We start from the raw sequence: 13,436 nt of genomic DNA, 5'->3' as shown, positions 1-13,436 counted from the left end.
AATTCTTTGCAAATAATGCAATCTCCATAGCACTCTTCAGCACTCCTCAAACACGCACACTCTTCCATTTTTCTGCATGGCTGGAATTTGAATGATAGGAAAGAGCACCAGTGAGATGTTTTAACTAGGCAAGCACAGTCGCCTTTACAGTAAAAATAATAAATACAGTGTAAATCCTCTGTAAAGGCTGACAACTGTTCATAATAGTTAGTGACAAAGGACTTTCTACAGAAAAATGAGCAGTCACCTACTATTCTATGAATTTATTATCAAGGAATCTATTTTGTTTCTAAACGTCATACTGAATCTTTATATTTTAGCTTATTTTATTATTTGCTACTTGAAGGTCATTGGCGTAATTCCTGTCCTGTCCTACAACATATCTGATACACAAAGAGTAAATTAATGCCTTATTTTTTGCAATTCCTATGATCTGATAGCAAAACCAAAAAGTATGTGAATTATGCTAATTAGCAAGCTTAAAACTCAAAATTGAGCTAGGTATGTAGGTACAAAATATTTGAATTCAGCACCCTCAAATTGTGTGAAATAGCCCCTTTACAGACTTTCCCTCAAATTTGCCAACAGGACTTTTTCTGAACGTTTGTTAGCTATCTAGGGCTGAGCGATATGGACCATAACTGATATCCCGATATTTTGGGGCTGATTGGCGATATACAATATCGATACGATATTGATATTTCAAACAGAAAGAGCGAAGTGCTTCATATATTCACTCAACACAACAATTATGACAACACAGCCAGTTTTAATTATATTAGTTTCAGACTGCTCTAACAGAGCTGTGCAAAAAAGTGTAAACAATAACATAGGCCTACAATAGGCATAGGCTACAGTTGCTCTGATAAAGCTCTGCAAATAACAAAAGACCAAAAGTTGACCCTGACTGACAACGCAGGCCTACATTGTACTGCACAATGCAATAGGCTATTTTGGGCACAACAATATTGAAAAAACCTGCAGTTTTGTCACACAATGCAGTTTTTTTACCTGTAAGGGTTTGATAGGGCCTAGATGACAAGCAAATGTAGACTATGATGGCCTAGACATGTTGCTATCAACAACAAAAATAGTTTTAAACAATTAGGCTACTTAAACAACGTAACTGAGTCACTCATCAAGAGTGTGATAGACGCTACCGTCGTTTTGTATGCATTCATTTTTGCATGTTCCGGTTCGTAAGAAAAATCCCTATGCACGATTGAATGGGGTTTCAGGAATAGTGTTAATTTCGTCAGACGAGACGAGAGGAAATATGTTCGTCAACAACCTTTTTTTTCATGACTAAGACGAAAACGATGACGAGACGGCAGTAATGTCCTGAAACACTGACTAAGACTATCTTAAGATGCATTATTGTTGACGAAAAAAGACGAGACTAAAATGTTTTGCATGAAATAAAAACTAAGATAAAATCTCTCTTCATTTTCGTCTACAAAATGAGAAAACAGAATATCTAGCTGTTACGTTTTCAAAATATTCCGAATGAGTTCATACGCAGCTTTCCTGTAGGCTAGTCTACGTGCTGTTGCTGCAACCCTGTGGCTGCAACACGAAACTACATGGAACAAGAACACTGGAGATTTCTGCCAGAGTTAGCAAGCTAACTACCTAAGCTTTATGCCACAATGCTACATACCCAGAAGTTGAAGCTTCTCTCATACAAATTAACATCCCCCAGAATGTCCATACGAAAATGTTCATCGTGTAATGTTAACTATTTAACTAGTTAGACTGATGATGCAAAGTTTGCTAGCAAGTAAGCTAATATGGAAAGTTCGCTAGCAAGTTAGCTATGGCTAAGATGGAGAGTCTGTTTGGGGAATGTGTTGTGTTTGGGCGCATATCGCCATCTAGCGAGGCGGAGTAAAACATTAATACTTTGGCCTATGACAGTGTTTCTCAAACCTTTTCAGTCTAAAAAAAGTCAATCTAAAAAAAAAAAAAAGATTAGACCTACTTCAACAGTAGCCTATAATTAGTCTACACAATAGGCCTACTGAACCACCTTGCTTATTGTCTTTGTACTTTGCTTATTGTGTGGATTCATACTGTATGATTTAAACTGGCATATCTTAGTTGCAGAACTGTTTTTACATACAAGTTAATTCAATATTGCAAACAACTCCTCTATATTATATTTTACCAAGTCTGCTCGCGGACTACTTGGGATACCTTGCGGACCACCAGTGATCCCCGGACCACACTTTGAGAAACACTGGTCTACGAATATGACAGTGGTCCAGTCAAATCTTTTACTGTCTATGGTCAAATCCCAGCCGAGCTATAACTGTAGCTCGACTTACCTGTGCATGTAAACATACTGACTGACAAAAAATCAGAATGAGTAATTATAACAGACGAGTAGCCCTGTGGACACACAATATTGTTGGAAAATTGAGATGTGTGAAACACTATTTGACTCAAATGGTAATCTAAAAACTCAAATGGTAAAAAAAAACTAAAATGTGTTGACTAAAACTGACTAAGACTAAGATACTTTTAGTTTTCTTTTGACTAAAACTAGACTAAAATGACGAGACTTTTAGTCAACTAAAACTTGACTAACAAAAATGATATTTGAATGACTAAATATGACAAAGACTAAAAAGGACATTTCGTCACAAGACTAAGACTAAGACTAAATTAAAAATAGGTGACAAAATTAACACTATTCAGGAATCATAAAAAATGATGCCCTAACTGCTTGTGAGTCGCGTGCATCAGCGTTTAGGTTGTCTCCCTGAGGACTTTAGATCTGCTATTGTCGCTAAACGCAAGCATTCATCAGTGAATTTAAATTAGCTAGGCTATGTACCAAAAATGACATTTTACCGTGAGTCGAAGAGCTGTAGCTGCTAAACAGTGTTGTAACTTAAATCTGCGTGTACAAAACCGCTTGGAGCTCCAGTGGAATTTTGATTTCACAACGAGAATTCTCGGTCTAGCCGTTGATGTGCCGACGGAATAGGCATCAGCACCAACCTCTGATCAAGGTAAACAAAATCTGACTCCGCGTCCGTCATGTTTGAAAGTTTGTAGTGCTGCGAGGGAGAACGTGCGAGAGAGGGGGCGCAGTTGAGCAGAGCGGCGGCTATCTGAATGGTCTGAAAACAGAAGAGCAAGTGGCTTTGATAAAATGGCCCATTATTTGACATAATACCGGTATTACGATATTGTCTCAACTACATATCGTTTTCAAAAATATATCGGTCGTAGTCGTATTAGTGATATATTGCCCAGCCCTATAGCTATCTGCTCTCCCTCTAATAAAGGAAAACCGAATATTGATCCTTCATTTAAATTTCCAGGATTATTGTTATGTGGTATATAGGAAGTGGAACCAAGTCAAGCAGCATGCATGTCTTGCCGCAAAAATCTGCGTTGTGTGAAGGACAAACCACATAACGTTAACAACTATTTGCAGTCATTGTAAAGCGTGTAGCCCACCTCTCGGTTATGGAATGGAAATATCATGCATATCGATGATTCTGCCATTTTTTATAGCTGTAACAGTAAGTGTTTCCATTAATATAATGTTCCCCATACACAAATAAATATTTGAAATATATTTTCACAATATATTTTGAAATATATGTAAATATTCAAAATTGACAGTGAAAGTAATTGTGGGTGGATATAATTACTTGACAAAAACACAGCAGACTTCGGCAGAATTCCAGATATCCAAGATTCAGGCTTTACTTTACAATAACGCGCGTCAAGGGAGAATACAGCCTTCAGTTCAGAAGCATCGACTACCATTCTAACTACTACCGGAGGAGACTGGCCTTTTATGCTAAATTGCAAGGGTGTGGTTCAAGAGGACGTCATAGGTACAACGTCCTGTGATTGGCTTTCTTTCTAAACATCTTTCTTAAACTGCTGTTCCATGTCCCACCCCCTTAAATTATAGTATAAACAAATGAATGAGGAGAAAATTAAACTGAAACAGTGATGTGTCGCTTGTGTAGCAGACATTGCTGCCATTGCACAAGGCTCTTGTCGCTAGGTTACGGGGACGCTGGCGAGACACGCCGCTCCGTCTGGCATCATGTTTTTGTTTGTTTTTATGTAATGTTCGTAATTTTATGTAATGTCATGTTTATTTTTTGTATTGGTTTGTCTAGTTAAATGTTTTCCCTATTTATTTACGCTATTTTTGATAGTTTTCGTGTTAATCTTAGTCCTTTTTACTGCTTCTAAGTCAGCTGATGTCGTTGACATTTATCCATTGGGAGCTTGCTATGGCTAGCTTTTGCCCTAGCTTGGCATCGGACATCCTTCTATCTATCCGTGAGCGGTGCAACACTTCACTGTCTGGTCGAGTGGATCTCTCGGGACAGCTGAAACTAGGCTACTCTGCGAAAGATCTGCCGTGGCCGCCGAGCTGTTGCTGACCTGCGAGCTGCCATGCCAACTGCAGACTCTGACATCCTTCCATCCATCCGTGAACAGTGCACTTCACTGTCTGGTCGAGGGGATCTCTCGGGACAGCTGGACCTAGGCTAGCTACTCGGCGAAAGATCTGCCGTGGCCGCCGAGCTGTTGCTGACCTGCGAGCTGCCTTGCCAACTGCAGACTAACGTTAACGGTGAGGAGCTGCAATCTCACGGAGCAACAAACGGTCGCTGTTAAGTCCACCGAATTGCGGATCTACGCGATCGCCCAGTACTTTGGACTGTGCTTCCAGTCATCTCCAGACTGCGGTCTACAAGGCCTAGCTTCTAACGTTAACGTTATCTCCAGACTGCCAGTGAATTCACCGGGTTGGTCAGTTGCTAAAGAACTTTGTTGGCATTGCATCGGTTGTGAAGACACAGTTCTGTGCGCAGTTTTCACGGATCATCATTGCCCTTGGACATTTTCAGCTGGTTTGGAAATTGGACTAATTTTAACATCACTCTTCCCCCTTTTTAAATATATTTTCTTTTTTTATTTGTTTATTTGTTTTGTTGTCTGTATTGTATGTATTGGTGTCACGGGTATGCTGGCGACTACGCTGCTCCGTCTGGCATTTTTTGTATTTGTTATTTTTTAAATGTATTTGTCATGTCTTGATGTCATGGGTACGCTGGCGACTACGCCGCTCCATCCGGCATCGTTTGTCTTCTGTTATGTGTCTTGTTTGTGGAGCGCTTTGGGTTGCACTATGTGCATGTTAAATGCTCTTTAAAAATAAATCTGACTTGACTTGACTTGACCATCCATTTGGGTCCAGAGCAGAGTGTGTGTGTGATGGACGTGGGCCAGCTTCCCTGTGATGGACCTGGACCAACTTTCTTACGATGGGCCTGGACCAACTTCACTGTGATGGACCTGGGTCAGCTTCCTTATGATGGACCTGGGTCAACTTCCTTATGATGGACCTGGACCAACTTCCCTGTGATGGACATGAAGCAACTTCTCTGTGATGGGCCTGGACCAGCTTCACTGTGATGGACCTGGACCAACTTCCTTGTGATGGACCTTGACCAACTTCCCTGTGATGGATCTGAACTAGCCTAACTGTGATGGACCTGGACCAACTTCCCTGTGATGTACCTGGATAAACTTCCCTATAATGGACTTGGAATAAACAAAGCAGACAAAACTATTTTGCAGCTTATTGTATAAAGGTTTAAACATGTCAAGTTTCTCAGAAATGTAGCAAGAAAAAAAAACAAACAACTAACAACAACTGACAGATTTGTATTGCTATTAGTAAGCTATTTTTTGTATCCTAGCCTAGCAGCTAACATTAGCATGAATTACCATGGCAACAAGATTGCTAAATGAGCTTCAAAGCTATTTCAACTATTGGGGCTCTTCTCAGTAATAGACTAAGCAGTCACTTTTGTTTGTTGTACATTTTCCAGGAGTGATATCACCATGTTGGTCCAGGACCGTCTTTACAATGTTGGTCCAGGATCAATATGGTGATGTTGGTCCAGGATTAACATTGTAAAGACGGTGCTGGACCAACATTATAAAGACGGTCCTGTGCCAACATAGTAAAAGACAACATTGTAAAGTCGGTCCTGGACCAACATTGTAATGACGGTCCTGGACAAACATGAATATGTGGGTCCTGGACCAACATTGTAGAGACGGTCCTGGACCAACATTGTAACGACGGTCTTGGACAAACATGACAATGTGGGTCCTGGACCAACATTTTAATGACGGTCCTGGACAAACATCACAATGTGGGTCCTGGACCAACCAGTTGATTCTAAAGGCGGTCCTGGAACAACATTCTAATAGCGGTCCAGGACCAACATGGCAACATCGCTTCAGGACCATGTACAAACAAAAGTGACTGCTTTAGCCTATTACCAAGCTACATTAGTAGTCCAAAAGTGTGCTCCTTAGCCAGTGAACTAACATTACACTGGCTTGGCACTTCACATACAGTAGTTGCATGCTGCACCTACCTATAAGCAAGCTAATTTGGTAGTATAAATGTATGTACAGTGGGCAGTGCTTCGACTTGGCCAGCTTCACTCGCGGTCCGCAGTGCAGTGAGACGCTGCAACAACCCAAACAACCGGTAGATGGCTCAAGTGAGCAGGGTCTCGTAAAAAGAAATGGAGCCTGGAAAACCCTACACAGACTTCACTACAGACTTTAGCAGACTGGTTTAGAAATAATTTAATAGCCAGAAATATGCCTGCCCTGCCCTAATAAAGAAATATTTGGTTAACTGCGAGTGAATCCCGTTTGCAGCCATAGAAGAAACGCAGGACAAATTAAACATTCTGGTTTTCTCCGAGTGCAACGATGATAGACATCATTTGGACAAAATATAGAGCATATTAACCTCCGTTGCTCAGCCAAATGCCTTCCTGTTATGTCCTGTTATCACGGAGTTACAGGCGATAAACGATTTTTGATGGTCACAAGTTTACTTCATTAGCGGTTTATTTTTTTGATTATTAAAGAGTGTTTTTCATTTTCAAAGGTTTGACTTCGTGCTTATTCAGTAGAGCATTTAGTGCTCTTCCCAATCCCAGACGTTCACATTGCATGTTTGTTTGTAATGGATGCAACCGCGAGATACGCTTGTCATAGGCGCCGATACCGTGGATGCTCCCTCTCTCGGGCACCCACTGAAAACATCGAGCACCCACGTGTGACAGCTTACAGTCCCGGCTAAATTTACATTAATTTAAAATCAAACATCGCAGTTTATGTTAAATTCAGCATCTCTCATAATGTGATTGGATATGTTGCTGTCAATTCCCTATTTCATATACTAACCACCAATGAGAGAGTCTCTCGAATGAAAATTCCTGACACTTCCCACCTGAAGAATTAACGCAAGGCTTTGTCGGGTCTTCAGCCCCGAATGTTTAAAATGTATATAGCCCTGAATATCATTTTAAAAGTAGTCTGACAAAGCTTATTGTTTTGTGACACAGCTAAACACTGGTACCTCATAGAACGTCTATAACATAGCCTAGGTGGTCGCAACTCACAAAAGTAAGCAGATAGAAAGAACTCACGCAAATCTAGCCTACAACACGCAGACAGCTTTATGCGCAGGGGAGAGAGAGCGCGCGCGCACTGTGCTTTATGATTGTTGCCTTCTGATGGTATCTTGCTAATTCACTGAACTGCATTAGGTGACACAAATGGTATTGCCTTTATCTTATAACTCCTTGTCTGAGCGACTACCAGGCCTATGGTTTTTAAAAGTCAGATGTTCCCTGACAAAGACATTCGAAAATTAAGAATGTTTATTGACTTGAAAAATACACTAATTTTTGCAAACTCCCTTCATTCAACCCTTGAAGACATCGCGGTCTGGTGTGCTATGTAGATCGTTTCTCGTACCATTTAATTTCTCAGAATTTAGGTCTACTAGGCCTACAATAACGTCATCACCAAATACATCTTTTATTTTTAGTTGATCAACCACAAAGAGTAGCATAGGCCTACTGTGCACAGTGCACTGACGACTGTAGCAGCCCAACGTAACCAGTTGTTGTAGATGAGAGGCAACCCCTTGTTTCAGATAGCCTGGACAACATGTTACCTGGGTGTTGCCTACATTATTAATTAATGGTAGCCTACAATAGTTAATTGATTTGCGTAACATATTAGTTGGCTCAAAGAGTAGGGAATCAGGATGGAGAGAGTCACGCGTGTGTTGCTTTTGCGGGATCGAATCCAGTTTAATGCTAGTTTTCAAAACATATATTTTTTACATGTCTTTTGTCCGAGTGGCTGTAATGTAGCCGAGCGCTCATGGCGTATGAAAAGCGACATCAAACCGCCTAAAACAACTTGTTTGTGAATGTCTGACAACTGCTGCAGCGCATGCACGCGCAAGGAAAACAGTAGGTGGAGAAACCAGAAGGCACACAACACCGGAACGATTTTAAGGCTATTTCGCATAGGCTACTCAATGGTGCTATTTCACACGCATTATAGCGACCCCCACTCACCGGGGTTAGTGGAAGGTGTTAATAGACGATTGGCATAGCCTACAGTGGACTAGGGCTGTCAAAATTGTACATTTGTGACAAAAATGACATTCGAATATCCCCTCTAAAATAAACACATGTATTCGAATATATATTGGAATATCTAGGCTATATTATTTGCGCATTATGTCAGTGATGCGCATCATGTCATCTGTTATAACTTTTTGTATGGTTATTGCTTGACAGGGGGGATCCCAAGCAGCTTTCAGCCATAAGGCATTTCCTAATTCACCTGACACTGATATTCAAAATGTTGAAACTATTTCGGCATAGCCTATAAGCAGTTTAATTAAATGTAATGTTAGTTGTAAACAAACGGGCTACTTGGTGAGGCTTGGCCTCACAGATGCGCTCGTGCCTTAAATGGCAATACAAATCTTCACGATAGGCCTATTAACTGACCGCCCGATTCACGTTGGCTGGGGGGCAGGGGGGCATCAGACATTTGTTCCCAAGGGTCTATGAATTGTTAACCTGGCCCTGCCCCCAACGAACGCAACTTTCCACCTCTGAGATAGCTGAAAAGAAGTCTAGAGGACTCCTAACTCACTAGACCTACTTACTGTAGGCTGCGCAAACCACAAGCCTGCATTCGAGGCAGGCCTTCTGTTGAAGAATTTTATATAAATCCTGTGCTAACAGTAATCCTCCTACCCCCGCTACCACAGCTGTGGATAGTGTGGCATACTCACGCTTTATGTCTCCTTCTTGCAAACTAGGCCTATAGCCAAACCATTTACGTCTTCAAAAAATAACAACTTGCCAGATATGCCTTCATAAATTTGGGCTTCATTCAGCATTTTGTTCTTCCACTGGAAATGACTCTTCTACATTTTCTGCCTGCTGCATCCTTTCTGTTTGTATTGTTTAGAAAATGTTTGACGTCTTGAGTTAATGCATTAAACATTGTTTGCTGGTAACCAGCCACAAATACCCTACAGATTCTTGTGTGCGTTCTCTCCAAAATGTGCCCGTTCTATAGGCTATCCAAGTGCATAATTCTGCGGCATAAAGCAGATGTATTTGTGTATTGTACAGAAAAATAAAAATAACCTGTCAAGCAGTCATTTGACTACATTGCAGTCAGTAAGTAGTGCAAATTATGAAACCAAAACGTGGGTCATAGTTGTCTAAGCCTCTGCTGTGAGGCCAAACCCATGAACAAAGACGCGTTGATATCTAGCAATAGTTTTTTTTTTTGGTGAAACAAGCTCACAGCCGAACAAGTCATACTGAAGGGAGAGGCAACTGGCATGTGATCTCCCCACGGGCCAATGGATGTACAAGTTTTCTCCTGTGCCTACGATATTTAATCCAGTGTTTTGTCAAGTTGCAAAATGCTATTCGTTTTAACAAATTTTTATGATAGTACCCTATACAAAAAGTACTTCATACTATCTTAATTGCTTTATACTCAATACTTGACCAATGGCTATTGCACCTGTCTACTGAAAGTGAGAATGTGGCATGTGATATACTGTGTAGGCTTCATAAAATAAAATAAACAGATTGCTAATGGCCTACAAGCTGATCTGGGGGGCGTTTCCCGTACAACTACGGAGGTTAGCTTTTTACTAACAGGATGCATCGTTCAACTAACCAACATGTAAGTTACGACTGTTTCCCAAAACTGTCGTACTTACATAGTACTGTAAGTTTGGACCATGATAGTTTCCAAACTTCAGTAGTCTGGACTAAGGTGGTTAATGACGTTTAGTAGCACGTGAACAGGCACCTGCACATACTTCTGTGGCGCATTGCGTTAAGGCCGGCAGATGACAGCTGCCGTTGCACAGCAGTTACCAGTCCCATGTCCAAGAGTTCGAATCTGGGTTAAGACGTTGACAACAATATTGACATCGTTGTTTATCTAAGTTTATCTTTTGTGCAGATCATATTTTGAAAATCATAATCGGCCTTCTTGGCTTGGTTTGCGTAAACTAACAAGGACCCCCCCCCCCCCATGAAAATCAAAGGCTACATATTCTCAGCTGACTCATCAAAAAGTGCGCACCACCTTATTATTATCTGCAAGTGTGTGACTTTTACTTACGTGCACATGGCTGCAAATTGACTTTTAATTTATGTATTTTCTGCCTTGGGCATTTTAAAATATGGATGTATGGTGGTTAGAAGTGTAAATATCAATTAGAAACCTAAATATATTTATAATTATTAATTTGCAAACAAATAACTGGCGTCAGTGACGTCTTTGACATGAAGATCCCTGGAACTATGCTTCTAGCATTCTACCACAGGTCGAGAGGTGTACAGTAGTTGTAACTACACAACTTTACGATAGTGGTTGCGAACGTTCGTTGCTACTATGGTTTTGGGAAACACTAACGTAGTGGAACGATGCATTGGACTATGTAAGTTCCAAATATGAATGTAATTCTGCGGCATAAAGCAGATGTATTTGTTTATTGTACAGAAAAAAAAAATGACATGTCAAGCAGTCAATTGACTACATTGCAGTCAAGAAGTAGGGCAAATTAATTTACGAAACCAAAACGTGGGTCATAGTTGTCTAAGCCTCTATTGCGTAGCCTGTTAAAAACGTCGCCAGATAGTATTAAATCGGCAACAACATTGTTTTCTGCAGAAGCCTACCCAAGGCTACAGATTAATTCTGAACAGTTATTTCTCTACTGGCTCAATTATCACACCACTATTTTGATTTGCGTAGTTGCGTTAACCCCAACACTGACAATAATGTAGACAGCAAATTTCGATTTCGATTTTCGTTACCACCGTGTAGTCAAGCCTTAAGCCATACCCAAGTAGCCTAAATCGAGGTAATGTTTAATTATGCATGATTTATTTTGTTATTGAATTCGTAGGCTGGGATTACTCTCGGCAACAATTATGTTTAATGGTAGATCCTGCTTTTTCAGAAGGGACCGCAGGCAGAGCGATGTACAGTGGTAGAGCGACGCACAGTGGCTGAAAGTGGTACTAAAGCTTCACGCCGCGTAATGCGCGAATGAAGTGGTCATTTGAAAGCGATGCCCACTGTATTCTGTTCACTTGCAGGTTTCAGAGAAGGCTGGTAGAGCTCTCTATGAGTGTGAGCTGTGGGAGATAACCAAGAACTGACAACCACCTACAGAAGAGGTGGCGATAATGGCTCTCCAAGAGGAGGTTGTGAGTCTGAAGGCTTTTATTCAACAAGGTTTGTAGAGTGTTTTCATACAGATGTGAACTTTTACATTAAAATGTACATGTTTAACTTTAATGAAATAGCAGCTTCTTGGTTGTACAAGTTTAGTAAAAATTTGAGGATGAAACTAACTTTTCCTTTCAGTGTGTATCTGTGTGCTTCTCTCTTCTGTGTATATAATATATATTAGTTGTGTTGTCTCATTTAAAAGTGTTAGGCTGTCTGTGTGGACTGCTTCCCATTTTCGCCTCACCATCATAGATCTTTTCTGTGTTAGTAAACTGTAACTATTTGAGGTCCTAATTGATTGTGCTATTTTTTAGGAGGCACTTAGAGGGAATGCCTGGACCCTGAGAGGACTAAGACGATAATTGGTGAGTTTATTTTATTTGTATGTCTTTCTCTCCAACTCACTTTGTATTTATCTCCAATTATCGTGATAACACAACAGTGTTTCTGCACTTTAGCATCTGTATTTGTGTCACTAATATTTTGCATGTTCTATTTGTATATGTTCTGTCTTATTCAGAGGCCACCCTGAAGCAGTTCCCAGGCCAGACACTCACTCCAAATTGCTGGGCCAGGCAATAAATGCCAAAGTGACAGAACTGAGGTTCCATAACAAAAACAAAGATTTTCAATAAAATAGAATAAAAGATAACAGAAGTGTTGTGTGTTTCTTCCTCTTTATACTGATACTATGGTTAATTTTAAGTAAACACAAAAGTGAAATATTTAATGATCAATGCGGAAAATATCAAACCATAGTAGAATATGAACTATATTAGAGAAATATATGTCTGAAATATATAGATCATGTGATCAGAATCTTCATCAAGGGTCATGTGATCATGCTTCTTACTGCCATATATTTAAATATATTTAATTATATGCATAAAATATAAGAAAGTGGCTAATATTGAATATTTACTTATATTTTGAAATATATTGATACATACATGTAAATATATGTATTTCACATAGATGTAAATATATTTATTTAACATAGATGTGCTTATACTGGAATATGTTCAAGCTGCATATATGTGAATATATTATTTTTCTGTATGGGTACAGTACTTATAATATAATATATATAATATCAACCTAGTCCCAATTATGTCCTTTATTTACTCATTCTCTACTCTAAGCTATTTTCATACATAATCTGTAAGATCGCTTGTACCTTCATCTGTGACCGGAGGCCACTGTCTTAACATCATCAACCCAACAAGCCATACTGCCAGGCTATAGCTGTCATTGAGGGTGCGTTATCACGGAGGTTTGTTTACATACCAGTAGCAGCTCAGTAATGGCGTCGCCACAAGATGGCAGCCTCCACAGAACGCTCGTCGGATTCGTGTATAGACAAGTGTAGCCTTAATAATTTAAATATCAATATGATGTAATCAAATTACTAAATATGTTTAGCTATTAGTAATTATGCAGATTATAAAATACTATAAATAATTATCAATATACATTTATATTTTATACGAATTCCAAAATATGAAAAAGAAACCTATGACAACCATCACTTTCTATGTGTGTGTGTGTGTGTGTGGAAGGTCAATCAAATTCTATGATTGCCACTGATGTAAATGATCTCACAAATCACACAAACCAAATCAAATCGCAATAGTAGGAGTTGTGGATGTGTCCCCACCAAAGCTGAGACCAAACCTACGCCCTTGACACATAGTATACGTTAATCAAATAATTTTGGTTCAAAACCTGCTAAATACCACTGATAAAAAAAATGCTCACTTAAAAGAAAAGTG

At 39.8% G+C, this 13,436-nt stretch overlaps 1 long non-coding RNA gene across 1 annotated transcript; it reads left to right on the top strand.

Annotated features, from left to right (window-relative positions):
* The first annotated feature begins 11,520 nt into the window (after positions 1-11,520).
* On the top strand, positions 11,521-12,296 carry LOC121683582. The gene is made up of 3 exons (XR_006022837.1): positions 11,521-11,667; positions 11,979-12,029; positions 12,185-12,296. It is a non-coding gene; the product is annotated as an uncharacterized LOC121683582 (long non-coding RNA).
* Positions 12,297-13,436: the final 1,140 nt, after the last annotated feature.

Source organism: Alosa sapidissima, chromosome 15 (genome assembly GCF_018492685.1).
Source record: "Alosa sapidissima isolate fAloSap1 chromosome 15, fAloSap1.pri, whole genome shotgun sequence".
In the NCBI taxonomy this organism is placed as follows: Eukaryota; Metazoa; Chordata; class Actinopteri; order Clupeiformes; family Clupeidae; genus Alosa; species Alosa sapidissima.
This window is presented reverse-complemented; position numbering and strand designations above follow the sequence as displayed.